Source organism: Aethalodelphis obliquidens, unplaced genomic scaffold (assembly GCF_003676395.1).
Source record: "Aethalodelphis obliquidens isolate GAN/ISIS:26980383/991018 unplaced genomic scaffold, ASM367639v1 scaffold83, whole genome shotgun sequence".
NCBI classification, from domain to species: domain Eukaryota; kingdom Metazoa; phylum Chordata; class Mammalia; order Artiodactyla; family Delphinidae; genus Aethalodelphis; species Aethalodelphis obliquidens.
The window spans coordinates 7,427,199-7,441,925 of record NW_020838027.1 but is presented as its reverse complement, the minus strand read 5'-3'; the positions used below and the strand labels follow the sequence as shown (position 1 = coordinate 7,441,925).

The 14,727-nt window shown below is 35.7% G+C and overlaps 1 non-coding gene across 1 annotated transcript; it reads left to right on the top strand.

The window, feature by feature from the left end:
- Positions 1–338: 338 nt before the first annotated feature.
- On the top strand, positions 339–445 carry LOC113613041 (U6 spliceosomal RNA). The gene has a single exon (XR_003430064.1). It is a non-coding gene; the product is annotated as a U6 spliceosomal RNA (small nuclear RNA).
- The last annotated feature ends 14,282 nt before the right edge of the window (positions 446–14,727 follow it).

The following is a 14,727-nucleotide window of genomic DNA, read 5'->3' as shown; positions in this document are numbered from 1 at the left end:
ATTTTTTGATAAAACAGACAGTAATCTTGTATTTATTTGCTCCCTAGTTTCCTCAGGCCAGACTGGCTTTCATTACATTCTCTGCTAAAGGAGCAACGCTCAGTCAGGAAGAGAGAAGACTGGTAGCAATCAGGCCCCAAGAAAACATGGTCTTTTTCAGACAGATGCCCATCTACAAGCCTGGACAGAAAGGTGAGTGCATCTAAATTTCATTAAACTCAACTAATATAATTTATAGGATATCTAAATTGATGGTACACAATACATACCGAGCAAATCGGTCATTTAAAATCCATTACAAAGTTTGCTTGAAATATAAAATAAAAATATAGATTGAAGTGTTCACTTCAGCAGCACATATACTAAAATTAGAACGATACAGAGAAGATTAGCATGCCCCCTATATAAGGAGAATATACAAAATCATGAAACATTTCAATTTTTTTTCCCATAGATATATACTTGTCTTCTGAACATTAAATATATGGCATTCTGCATGTCAATCATACTCAACAAAGGGATTTGAAAATATAGATTATGTAGCATAAAAGCTAGAGATTTAGTTTCAATAAGTCTGGGGTGGGGAGCCTTGGAAACTGTATTTTTAAAGCGTTCCTTGGTTGATTGGAATAATAATCAAGTTTTGGAATCACTAAGTGACAGCGTATACAAATTTATAAGCTGACAGTTGAATTATAAGTAAAACAGCAATAAAGAGTATCAAGAACAGGGCTTCCCTGGTGGCGCAGTGGTTGGGAGTCCGCCTGCCAATGCAGGGGACACGGGTTCGTGCCCCGGTCCGAGAAGATCCCACATGCCGCGGAGCGGCTGGGCCCGTGAGCCATGGCCACTGAGCCTGCGTGTCCGGAGTCTGTGCTCCGCAACGGGAGAGGCCACAACAGTGAGAGGCCCGCGTACCGCAAAAAAAAAAACCCAAAAACAAAACAAAAAAAGAGTATCAAGAACAGGTAAGAGAACTCTAGCGCTTAAAGAATTGCCCAGTGATAGAATGATCAGCATGGCATGGAAATAAGCTGAGAAGTCTTTTCTCATCTCCTTGGTCTAGAAGTTCTTAGGCACAGATTACTACAGTCAAAAGAAGACATTTCTGATGAGATGAATGCTGCATGAAAAAGCACAGAGGTAGAATTAATTCAAAATCGTGCCTTAAGACGAGAATTGGATAGACTTATTTGCAGTGAAGAAAAAAAAACCAGAAGGGAGGAAAACAAGTCCAAGTGAATAAAAGAGTTACAGGAGAGCCTGGGCTATGGAGCTGAAGAGCTATTTTCTGTAGACGCGGGCATGGGGTGGGGAGGATTATACAATGATGAAAACAGGCTGAAGAAGATTATCCTTAGCAACTGACATTATTAACTGATAATATGCTTCCTTTCCTGATAGGAAATATTTCAAGAAATAAGGCTAGGGACAAAATTGGAAGATTTCTGGGATTCTTGCTAAGAGCTGAAGAAGGCAGAGGTTGAAAAGGTTGATTCTTTTCAACCTCTGCCTACTTCCAACAGCCCAGAAACATAAAAATGAGTTTCTGTTTCCTCATCCCATCTATTTTCTAGTAGAGGGCCTAAGACGCTGGGTTATAATGTAGCACAAAAGATGAATAATGAGTCTTACACAATGGAGGATATACAGTTTTCAAAAAAATTGACCTTTAGTGTTTGAGATATAATGCTTCAAATATTCTTAGCTTACCCAGTGTCATGTTGCTTTTGAAAACAATATATTGTGATATTAACTATTGCATTGTGTTAAAATTGCAAAGCACATTTAGATTGTTGTAGCTTCGTATGTGACTAGGATCTGCAGTTTGATATCTAGACCTTCATCTCTCTCTGGCCCTCTGAGAAATTACAAAAGATACAGCATCAATCCAGGCTAAAAATTTTATGGGAAGTTATTGATGGCTAAGTTGATGCAAAGTTAGCTATTTAGATTATTTTAAAGAGAGGACCCATAAATTATCTAGATGCATTTTTTGACTTTATGTGTTCCAGCTTCACACTTGGTATTTATCCTGCACAGAAATATCCTACATTTGGAATTAATGCTATTCCAGAACCTAGTCTGACCTAGTTTGAGTGTTGTCATCACGTCTGCCCAAATTTGCCAAGACCAAAGAAAAAGCAAACAATGAAATTTAACTCAGAGATCAGGAACAAGGACAGGATAACCATTTATTTGCCTGCTAGCTTATAGGCAGTGACAACGAAGCGGGCCTTAAGAAATTGGGAGTAGATTTTTACCTCGCATGATTTCAGGTTGCAGGAGGTCACTCCCATAAGAAAATCACCAGTAATAGTCCTTGAGTCCTGTAATTCTACAGTAGGAGTTTCATTGCATTGGTTTAAAGTGTTTATCCTTGTTGGAACACAAAATTTAAGACAATAAGCAATTTTCTTTCTTGAAAGATTTACTCACAGGTAAATCTGTAAAGAGATTGGGAACCTGAATAGAGAAAAAAGTTTTTCATCAAAAATTTGAAAGATGTTTTAAGCTCCTAAAACAAACCTCTAAACTTCATTGCATTAGAAGTGGAGGTTATTTGCAGTTACCTTTACTAACCAGAGTAAAGGATAGCACGTCCTCTGGCTAGAAAAGAGTATTATGTTTATACTGACAGTTGCTGTCATCCCATAAAGAAAGAAGTTTTTTGTCCTATTTTGATAATTTTGTGCTATCTGGTCATTATTTTACTAGAAATATCTATGACATACAAAATTGAATTAGGTGATTTTGAAAGAGTGTGATGGGAAAATACATATATTTTAAAAAATCTCTGTGTGTATAACTTTAATGAAAATATCTCCTCATATTTTTAAACCGACAAAAATATTTCCATTTTCATAGTTTTAAAGTTAGCAAACTGAGTATACTATAAGTTAGTGATGCTCTGGCCACATGGGGACTATACTTAATAGTACACAAAAACACATGTCATCTTTTAACAAGATAAGTATGAATTAAATGATTTTTAAATTGAGATTTTCAAAAGCATATTTCTTATAATAAGGGTGTCCTCTGATTGAAAAAATAGTTATAAAACTTAACAGTGTGTGATCTAGTATTATGTACTATCTGAAGTATTTCCCAGGGCGTTGACATTCTAAAACACCTATTGTAGCCTGTGTAAAGTTTTAAAAGAAGGAAAAAAGTGGAGAATCAATAAGGAGAGTTTACTTGGAAAATATATACACAGATTTCAAGCACACAAGCCATGCACTGTTTTAGGATATTTCTATAATTTGTTTATAGCTAACTTGTTTTCATCTTAGGAGTCTTTCCCTTAATTTTCTTTAACGAGTATGTTTATTTTATATTAAACTATTTATAATAAAATTTAAAACTTACTTAAACTATTTGACATTATTAAAAACATTTATTCATGATTCCATGGAAATCCCCGTCTTTCAAATCAATAGTGAATGATGTAGTAATGTATCCGGTAGAAACTTCATATTTTAATAAGGTTGAAAAAAATCAATATAATAAAAAACTTGTTATGTTCTGGGTAATAATGAGTGACTGGGTGAATTATATGAGTGAAAAATATTATGTAATGAGTGAATAATATTATATAACGAGTGAATAAGTTAATTAACGTAATGAGTGAACGAAAGCATTATGGTTGCTTCATATTTTAGTTATCAAGGGAGGTATTCTCTTAGGTCACCTTCCCCAAAATCTGATCCTGAGACAGGAAAAAATGAACCAGTGGGTTATTAAGAAAGTGCCTCCAGAAGACACCAAAAAAAAAAGGAGTTGGGGGAAAGCAGGGCATAGAAGGGAAGAAGCCAGGCAAGGGAGCAACTGATTTTGGACAAAGCCTTAACTTCAGCCTGATCTGGCAGGAAGATCCGTAGCATCAATTACACTTCAGAGTTTGTCCCACTTTTAGGAAAGGAAGCTAAGCTTTCATACTCCAGCACCAGGGAGTCGCTGGTGATGGAAAACACCCAAGGCAGAGGTAAACCCCTAGGAACTTGTCAAGGAGCCCAAGACAAACCTCTGAAAAAGTTCACAGATGCAAACTTAGAAGCAAAGCACGATGAAGCTGGGGGTGGGTGCAAAGAACTAGTGAAAGTATGGAAGGTATCTGGGAAGAGCCTTGGCTGTCTGTGTCTGCTACAGGTGTCATGGGGAAGGTGGTTTACTTTTTTAAATTTAATTTAATTTACTTATTTTTTATACAGCATGTTCTTATTAGTTATCTGTTTTATACATATTACTGTATATATGTCAATCCCAATCTCCCAATTCACGCCACCAACCCCACCTCGACCCCTGCTTTCAACCCTTGGTGTCCATGTTTGTTCTCTACATCTGTGTCTCTATTTCTGCCTTGCAAACTGGTTCATCTGTACCATTTTTCTAGGTTCCACATATATGCATTAATATACGATATTTGTTTTTCTCTTTCTGACTTACTTCACTCTGTATGACATTCTCTAGGTCCGTCCACGTCTCTACAAATGACCCAATTTCGTTCCTTTCTATGGCTGAGTAATATTCCATTGTATATATGTACCATATCTTCTTTATCCATTCATCTGTTGATGGGCATTTAGGTTGTTTCCATGACCTGACTATTGTAAATAGTGCTGCAGTGAACATTGGGGTGCATACATCTTTTTGAATTATGGTTTTCCAGTTATATGGCCAGTAGTGGGATTGCTGGGTCATATGGTAGTTCTGTTTTAGTTTTTCAACTAACCTCCATACTGTTCCCCATAGTGACTGTATCAATTTACATTCCCACCAACAGTGCAAGAGGGTTTCCTTTTCTCCACACTCTCTCCAGCATTTGCTGTTTGTAGATTTTTCTGATGATGCCCTTCTAACCAGTGAGAGGTGATACCTCATTGTAGTTTTGATTTGCATTTCTCTAATAATTACTGATGCCCAGCAGCTTTTCATGTGCCTCTTGACCATCCGTATGTCTTCTCTGGAGAAAGGTCTATTTAGGTCTTCTGCCCATTTTTTGATTGACTTATTTGTTTTTTTAATATTGAGCTGCATGAGCTGTTTATATATTTTGGAGATTAATCCTTTGTTGATTCGTTTGCAAACATTTTCTCCCATTCTGTGGGTTGTATTTTTGTCTTGTTTATGGTCTCCTTTGCTGTGCAAAAGCTTTGAAGTTTCATTTGTTTATTTTTGTTTTTATTTCCATTACTCTAAGAGGCAGGTCAAAAAAGATCTTGCTGTGATTTATGTCAAAGACTGTTCTTCCTATGTTTTCCTCTAAGAGTTTTATAGTGTCTGGTCTTACATTTAGGTCTTTAATCCATTTTAAGTTTATTTTTGTGTATGGTGTTAAGGAGTGTTCTAATTTCATTCTTTTATATGTAGCTGTCTAGTTTTCCCAGCGCCACTTATTGAAGAGGCTGTCTTTTCTCCATTGTACATTTTTGCCTCCTTTGTCAAAGATAAGGTGACCATATGTGCATGGGTTTATCTCTGGGCTTTCTATCCTGTTCCATTGATCTATATTTCTGTTTTTGTGCCAGTACCATACTGTCTTGATTACTGTAGCTTTGCAGTATAGTCTGAAGTCAGGGAGCCTGATTTCTCCAGCTCCATTTTTTTTTCCCCTCAAGATTGCTTGGTCTATTCGGGGTCTTCTGTGTCTCCATACAGATTGTAAATTTTTTTGTTCTAGTTCTGTAAAAAATGCCATTGGTAATTTGATAGGGATTGCATTGAATCTGTAGATTGCTTTGGATAGTATAGTCATTTTCACAATATTCATTCTTCCAATCCAAGAACATGGTATATCTCTTTATCTGTTTGTGTCATCTTTGATTTCTTTCATCAGTGTCTTATAGTTTTCTGAGTACAGGTTTTTACCTCCTCAGGTAGGTTTATTCCTAGGTATTTTATTCATTTTGTTGCAATGATAAATGGGATTGTTTCCTTAATTTTTCTTTCTGATCTGTTAGTGTATAGGAATGCAAGAGATTTCTTTGTGTTAATTTTGTACCTTGTAGCTTTACCGAATTCATTGATTAGCTCTAGAAGTTTTCTCGTGGCATCTTTAGGATTTTCTATGTATAGTACCATGTCATCTGCAAACAGTGAGTTTTACTTCTTCTTTTCCAATTTGTATTCCTTTTTTTCTTTTTCTTCTCTGATTGCTGTGGCTAGGACTTCCAAAACTACGTTGAACAATAGTGGCAAGAGTGGACATCCTTGTCTTGTTCCTGATCTTAGAGAACATGCTTTCAGTTTTTCACCATTGAGAATGATGTTTGCTCTGGGTTTGTTGTATATGGCCTTTATTATGTTGAGGTAAGTTCCCTCTATGCGTACTTTCTGGAGAGTTTTTATCATAAATGGTGTTGAATTTTGTCAAAAGCTTTTTCTGCATCTATTGAGATGATCATATGGTTTTTATCCTTCAATTTGTTAATATGGTGTATCACATTAATTGATTTGCATATACTGAAGAATCCTTGCATTCCTGGGTAAACCCCACTTGATGATGGTGTATGATCCTTTTAATGTCCTGTTGGATTCTGTTTGCTAGTATTTTGTTTGCTAGTTGGATTCTGTTTGCTAGTATTTTGTTGAGGATTTTTGCTTCTATATTCACCAGTAATATTGGTCTGTAATTTTCTTTTTTTGTAGTATCTTTGTCTGGTTTGGTATCAGGGTGATGGTGGCCTCATAGAATGAGTTTGGGAGTGTTCCTTCCTCTGCAGTTTTTTGGAAGAGTTTGAGAAGGATCAGTTTAAAAGCAAAGTGTGACATCTATATTCCTAATAATACTTTTTCCATTTGTTAGGATGCTGTGGAAGACACAGGTTACATTTATTTGGGATCATCTTTCTCTGAACATCAAAACCATTTCTTTTCAAATTCCTTTAACTTCATTATCATTTTGAGCTTAACTCATACTTATTATCTATGTCAGTAGTTCTACCTTGAGCCAGATTTATCAATTTTTAATTTTAAAGTAATATTTGATAATTTTAATGATGTTATTTCAGCTCAGTATATTTGAATATATTTATTTCTCTTATCTTCTTTTCCATTGTATTCCACTTTATAAATAAACATGCACTTGAGTAATTGTTGTATTGATTCTTGTTGGTGATGAAGTTTTAAGTTTAAATTTCTGTCTGATTTATCTAGTAAATTATTTTTAAAAACTTTTAAGCTCTTTCTCTGAGTCTTAAATTTTCTGGTCATTTTTTCTTGATATTTCGATTTTTTTTGTATTTCCATTTTTTTGCATCTTTATCCTCAAACAAACAGCAATCTTTCCAGACTCACTTGCTGAAAGGCTTGTAGATTTCCCTTGGTTTTGTTCACTTGATATACACATAGGTGGGTTGAATACTTTTCCACGACCTATACCTATAGGTCTATTTGTGGTCATTAGCACTTATTTCAATTCCCAGTGCTTTCCTCCCACAATCTTTCATCTAGGGTGGTGTTTTTCAAACTGGGGATTCCAACCTCTTAACAGATCTTGAAATCAATTTAGGAAATCCCAGCTAGCAATGTCGGTGCTCATTGCACATAACTGCTGAAATATTGCTCAGCTATCACTGTTTTCAGTTGTATGTACATACACGTGTATGTATGTTAACTGCATTTCTTACTGCAGTCACAGTTAAAATTGTTTGAAGAGCACTGATCTTGGCTGAATCTGCTGTGCTTAACAGTCCCACTGCTTGTTTCTATAATCCTGTGAAATATTGCAGCATAACAAAACTCAAATCTACCTTCAGATGCAGGCATTTTGTTACACATCAGGATGTCATCAAACTTCCTTCGATACCCAGATACATTTCCCCTTTCCCCTCTCCCCAGCCCCTTCTAGCCCTGGCCTCTACAAAGGCTGCTATCAAATGCAATAATGGAGTTGCTGTCTTCCTCCGATAGACAGCATACACAGTTTAGGGATAACTGTTCAATTTAACACAACCCTGAGGCTGTAAACAGTGGAGCAGGAAATGAGGCGAAAATAAAGTGTCTGTCAGCCATTTTTCATGTAGGTGGAGCTGCTATATCTGTTTGGAAACCTCTCACCACCAGACATGCATTCAGTGGAAGGAGATACGATTTGCTTTGTCTTTTATTTAGCTATTATTTTCAGACTTGTCGGTTTCAATCAAGATGTTTTATGGAGTTTTGATCTGCATTTCTCTAATAATTAGTGATGTTGAGCAGCTTTTCATGTGCCTCTTGGCCATCTGTATGTCTTCTTTGGAAAAATGTCTATTTAGGTCTCCCGCCCATTTTTTGATTGGGTTGTTTGTTTTTTTGATATTGAGCTTCATGAGCTGTTTGCATATTTTGGAGATTAATCCCTTGTCAGTTGCTTCATTTGCAGATATTTTCTCCCATTCTGAAGGTTGTCTTTTCATCTCGTTTATAGTTTCCTTTGCTGTGCAAAAGCTTTTAAGTTTAATTAGGTCCCATTTGTTTATTTTTGGTTTTATTTCCATTATTCTAGCAAATGGGTCAAAAAAGATCTTGCTGTGATTTATGTCAAAGAGTGTTGATGTATCACCTCACACTGGTCAGAGTGGCCATCATCAAAAAATCTACAAACAATAAATGCTGGAGAGGGTGTGGACGAAAGGGAACCCTCTTGCACTGTTGGTGGGAACGTAAGTTGGTACAGCCACTATGGAGAGCAGTATGGAGGTTCCTTAAAAAACTAACAATAGAACTACCATACGACCCAGCAATCCCACTACTGGGCATATACCCAGAAAACCATAATTCAAAAAGACACATGCATCCCAATATTCACTGCAGCACTATTTACAATAGCCAGGATATAGAAGCAACCTAAGTGGCCATCGACAGATGAATGGATAAAGAAGATGTGGTGCATATAGACAATGGAATATTACTCAGCCACAAAAAGGAATGAAACTGGGTCATTTGTGGAGACGTGGATGGACCTAGAGTCTGTCATACAGAGTGAAGTGAGTCAGAAAGAGAAAAACAAATATTATCGCATATACGTGGAATCTAGAAAAATGGTACAGATGAACTTATTTGTAGGGTAGGAATAGAGATGCAGACATAGAGAACAGACATGTGGACATGGGGGGGAGGAATGGGGGGTAGGATGAACTGGGAGATGGGGATTGACATATATACACTACCGTGTGTAAAACAGATAGTGGGAACATGCTGTATAATGCAGGGAGCTCAGTGCTCTGTGGTGACCTAGATGGGTGGGATGTGGGGGAGGTGGGAGGGAGATCCAAGAGGGAAAGGATATATGTATACATATAGCTGATTCACTTCATTGTACAGTAGAAAATAACACGACAGTGTAAAGCAGCTATACCCCAATTAAAAAAAAAAGATGTTTTATGTGGAAACTACAGTAATATTTCTAGCCTGATGACATAGGAAAGCACCTATGTGACTTTTTTCTTTAGCTAAAACTTATTCTATTGCTTCTCTTTTTATTTTTCATTTTAAGTGGTTTATTATTTTAGTAGTTTATTACACTATTTTAACCGTGTATTTTTGTTTATTTTACATTTTCATGAAATTATTTATTTGTTTTGCATTAGGAAGCATTACTCTAAAGGTACAATTGTTTTGGTTCCTGGACTTTTCTTTCAGCCTCAAAAAAGTTCTAATTTCCTTAATAGTCACTCTGTTATCTCACCTATAGCCTCTCCTTTTCCAATCCCAATGCTAAAATTTTTAATGGTTAATTCTAAACACTTACAATCCAAAATTTCCACCACTGCCCCTTAATATCTCACATTAGTGGGCACTGTAGTTTTATTTTTTCAGATAATATATAATCTAATTCTTCTAAGAGAACAAATGAAATATAAAATACATGGTATCTAATACGTACAATCACTCAGTACTGATTAAATCCTGAAGAGGTATTACAGCAAAATAGGAGAGAGATTACAGTTTACAGAAAAACATTAAATACAAACCCCAGATTTAACTGTAAACAGTAGCCAGCTTGCTTCCAAGAGCCTCTCGAGAGTTGCTTGCCTCTGATTCTTGTAGTAAATTTGTCAGTTGGTTTGTCAACAGAAAATTAAGGAAATAAAACCTACTTTTGTTACTTTACATTTTTGACAAACAGACCTTTTTTCTGTTTCTGATATGATGAGTATGTCTAATAATAAATGTTAGATTGATTACTAAGGGAAAGATGTGAAATGAAATGCTTAAGAGGATCTTCTGAAATTTATTTTAAACACTTAAAACATGGCAACATTTTGTCATCTCAAAATCTTGAGTCCAAGTAAATCCCCACAGGAATCTGTGCAAAGTCTGGAATTCTTGTGCACTCCTTGAGATCTGCCTTGGAAAGCTGGTGTGTGTAAGGGGTGGAAGGAGGGGAAGGGATGCTCTTCTTTCCTGTATCAAAGCTACCATCTCGCTTGTCCTTGCCTTGCCTCCTGACACGAAGAGCTTCAGTGGGCTTGCTGTTCTCAGAAGCCCCAGATCAGAAGTCAGGCAGCAGCTCTTCCTGGATTTTCCACACCCTAAGGAGGTGCGCTCTCCATGATGTAATTTGTCCCCCGTTGAGTCAGCCCAGTAGTTGAGGAAGGAGCATAAGGCCATGTCTAACTTACTGTTCTCCCAACATCTCCTCTCTTCTCTAGCTTGGAGCTCTTTTATGTCACCTTGGGAACTGAGGGGTCCCTTTTAGATTTTCAAAATAGGGCAGCATTCCCCCAAAACAATAAACTTAGTTTTTTGAGTGGTTCCTTAAAAATGTCTGCTTATTTTCTTTCTAGGAAATTTCAGATTAGCGTCTCTCAAGTTCACATTTTTATTATTTACTATTAATTATCACTATCCACTATCATTTTCTTGCAAAATCAGTCATGAAAACATAAACCTGTTTACTACTTAAACTGACCTTCAATTGACCTTTGACTCTCTGGTCATTCACTGGATATGGAATAAGCTAGCTGGACTCAAAATAGAGTTTTATCATCTTACAAAATCTTTATTTTAATACTACCTCAAAAAATAATTATATAGAAATATTCTACTATCAGAAAGTGACAAGTGCTACGCTGACCACAGCACCTAAACTTTCTATTTTGGGGCACTACTGATCTCCCTTGCTCTATTTATTTCCATAGCACTTGTCATTTTTGACATATTATATAATGCACTTGCTATTGTGTTTATTGCCTGGCTCCTCTCGCTGGAATATAAGGCAGAGATTTCGTCTTGTTGCTCACTGTTCCTTGGCAATGAGAACTATATCCAGTAATAGCAAGCACTCAGAAATTATCTGTTGAATAAATGAATGAAGAATCATGTTCCCATGAGACATGATACTTGCTTCTCATTGAGAAGTTGATAGATGAGCAAAGATTTATTGTAAGGAAGTTAGCAGTGTGAACACCTGGGAGAAGAGAAATAGAGGAGAAGGGAACAAAAGCACAAGTCGTTAAGATAGGAGGGTTCTCAAGCGCTGAAGGAGAGCGAGGCGTCAGTAGGACTGAAACAGACAAGAGGAGTCAGCAGGTTGGAGGGGTGGAGGATGGGGGAGTACCAGCGTTTGGGAGGGGTGTGCAGGCATGGAAAATGTCATTCTCCTGGACAAAACTTCCACGGATGACTCAGAGGAAGAAGACAGGGCTGGATGGAACATTATTTTGCCACTAGGTCAGTTTTTCATTATGCGTACTGAAGAAAATAATACTACAGTCTTGAATAAAGCGGGCTGGAGGAAGCACAGCTGGGCTGACAAGTCCACTGGCCTGATCTCTGAATCAGCATGCTAGTATTAACCGTGAGTCTTTCTAATAAGACAGAAAAAGAGCACATTCCTTATATTCTTTTTATCATTTGTCCTGCCTCTCAGAATTGGTGCAGGGAAATCCTTGAAGCATGGAAGTGTGTCATATAAGTCCCAGCATTTTCCAGTTGGTCTCTACCAGACCAAGTACTCACAAAAATACTTGGAAATATACACAGGGTTAATCAGCAAGTTATCATGGAGGGCTATCACAGCCAGGAGATTCCTTCTTCTTTTATTCATTAAATACATCTGTACGAATGTCCCATTTGTGTTGTGATTTTCAATTTCATTCTACTTATGCCAGTGATTCCAACTGTACCTCCCCCAATGTACACTAAGTGACAAGGACACCTCCATTCTCACCCACTCATGGTTGCTCAATGCTCTGTAAACATATTTTCCTTTGGAAGTAACAGTTTAGAAATATGTCCAAAGGTAATGATGTCTTTCACAGAGTTTTTTTTTAAATATTAGCTTCATTTTGAGATTTTAAAAAATCAATTTTTTATACAATTAAAATTGTATCAGAATTATCAGCAATTACAAAGTCAACTCTTTTCACTTTTACTTATTCTCCTCTCTTCCTAGTTTATGTCAAAATTTAATGCTGTTATTATAGTCAAAGCTTAGCTTTTGTTCCTTTTTATTCAGCAGTAAGTATTAAAGCTTTTGATGTTGTGATAAAGTCTTCCTATTTTGATAGATGTGTAAGATAGATTCTACCAAGGCAATATACAGCATGTGTCTTCATTTTTATTAAGCATTTCAGTTCATCTCAAGTTTTATGACTATTAATTTTTGCTTTAGTGAATGATTTGGTGTGTGCAATTTTACTCTTTGTGTGGGAATTTCTTGGCTCAGTCATTTACACTTGGTGCTCAAAACCATGAATCTTACACATCAGTTATGTACAACAAATGTCCCCTGCACAAAAAAAGAGTTTCTAAGATAAAAAACTGGAAAGCCAGTTTTACTAACAATAATGAACATTTATATAGCACTCACTCTATGACAGATACTTTCTAAGTACTTATAAGTGTGTTAACTAATGTAATCTAATCCTTGGAGAGCTACTCTTAAGTCAACTTTATATATGAGCTGAAGCACTGAGAGATTATGTAATTTGTCCAAGATGGTACAGTAAGTGACGAACCTGGGATCCATTCCCAGGAGTTTGACAATTGAGTCTATTCTCTTAACTGCTATGTCATCCTGCTTTTAGGTCAGTTAGAATATTCCCATATTGTATTTCAGATTGTTTCTTTTCCAGATGTTTTCCCTGATTATATGAACATTACTTTAGACAAGAAATGATAACCAATTTGTTTTATTTGTTCTTTCACTCAACAAATATTTATTGAGTGCCTATTAAACCGATGCCTGGAATTTCATTACTATATTTTCATTCATGTGAGTTAAGTGGCTACCTACTATTAAAAGTTGGAATACTGTAACATTGATCTTTGACATTTGGCTAGAATCTGCCGTTAAGGTTCAGTTTCGGCCTCAACCTATTTCAACATCATTTTGGAATCCCTAAAACTGTGCATGATCAATAATCTTATGATCTTTGTAGATAATAATTATATAAGATCACTATTATAATGTTGATAATTCAATCAAGACATGACTTGTGTATTTATTTTAATATATGAATATTTACTTATAATATGTATTTTAGATATATCTTGGAGTGAAAAACTTGCTTGTCTTTTACAAAAAGACATTCAAAATATTGATATTTGCACAAAGTCTCTTAAATCAAGGAATCATAAGCCCATTGTAGGTCTCATACATCCATCTGTCTTAAACATATTTCTGGTATAAAAAAAAGCATGACATTAAAAATGGGTACTTTCGGCTCATTTTGGAATTTTCTGTACTCATTCATATTGTGGTGGTGGATGGCAGAAATAATAAAAATTTTCATTTTAAGCCTCACCTCTTCCTTCCTCAACTCTTGTCAATGTTTGTATTGCCCCTGAGAGTTGCATAATAATAAAATAGAGAGCATGGAAAGAAACATTGAATCCAGGTAACAAATACCCAGTAAAATTCTTTACCTTATCTTAGAACTCAGAAATGGGATAATTATCATAAGAATATATATTTGTGAGTTTATTACAATTAAAAATGAAATAATATTTTTCCTATCGGTCATAAAACTAATTTTACTGATTATCTGGACAATGACACCTGGCTTTGCAAATCAGATTATTGGTAGATGCTTTCTAGAAATTTAATCAGCTACATGTGCAAGTCATAGTTTTGACAATAATAAAAAACACGTTATGAGGTTTTCTATTGACAAAAGTATATTGAAATGAATAATATTTCAATCTCCCCAAAGTTCTTGAGTATATCAATTAGTAACAATTAGTAACCATTTATAAGCGCTGGTAAGCCTTTTTTGCATTCTTTCGAGACACTGAGAATGAGAATGACTCTAGTGACTGAATTCCAAACCCTTTTGCAATTGACCTAGCTTCCAGTGCTTTGCTTTCAATAGAATTAAGGAGATCATATTTGATTTATCAGCTGATAGGTAATTAAAATTCTTCTTTAATGATGATTACAGTGTGACCTTTGGCTTATAAATTAGACACCTAAATATTTAAATGATAATGTTATAACGAAACTTCTCACATTTCTCTCTTTATGTGAACAAGATTTCTTGGTGCTTACATCTATAGGATAGGACGTAGATAGGAATATTCTAGAATAAAATAGAGTAGAATAGAAAACATGGCAAAAAAACAGATAGTTGAAACTTGTGTCAATCTAGCAGCAATTAATATTCATCCAAAGACACATGGTCTGATTGGGGGAGCCAGAAGGATGGAATATACATTTAATTTCATTAAGAAATGATTGTCAAATAAGATTTTTTCTTGTGTTTAACATACATTGAGATAATAGTATATATATATATATAT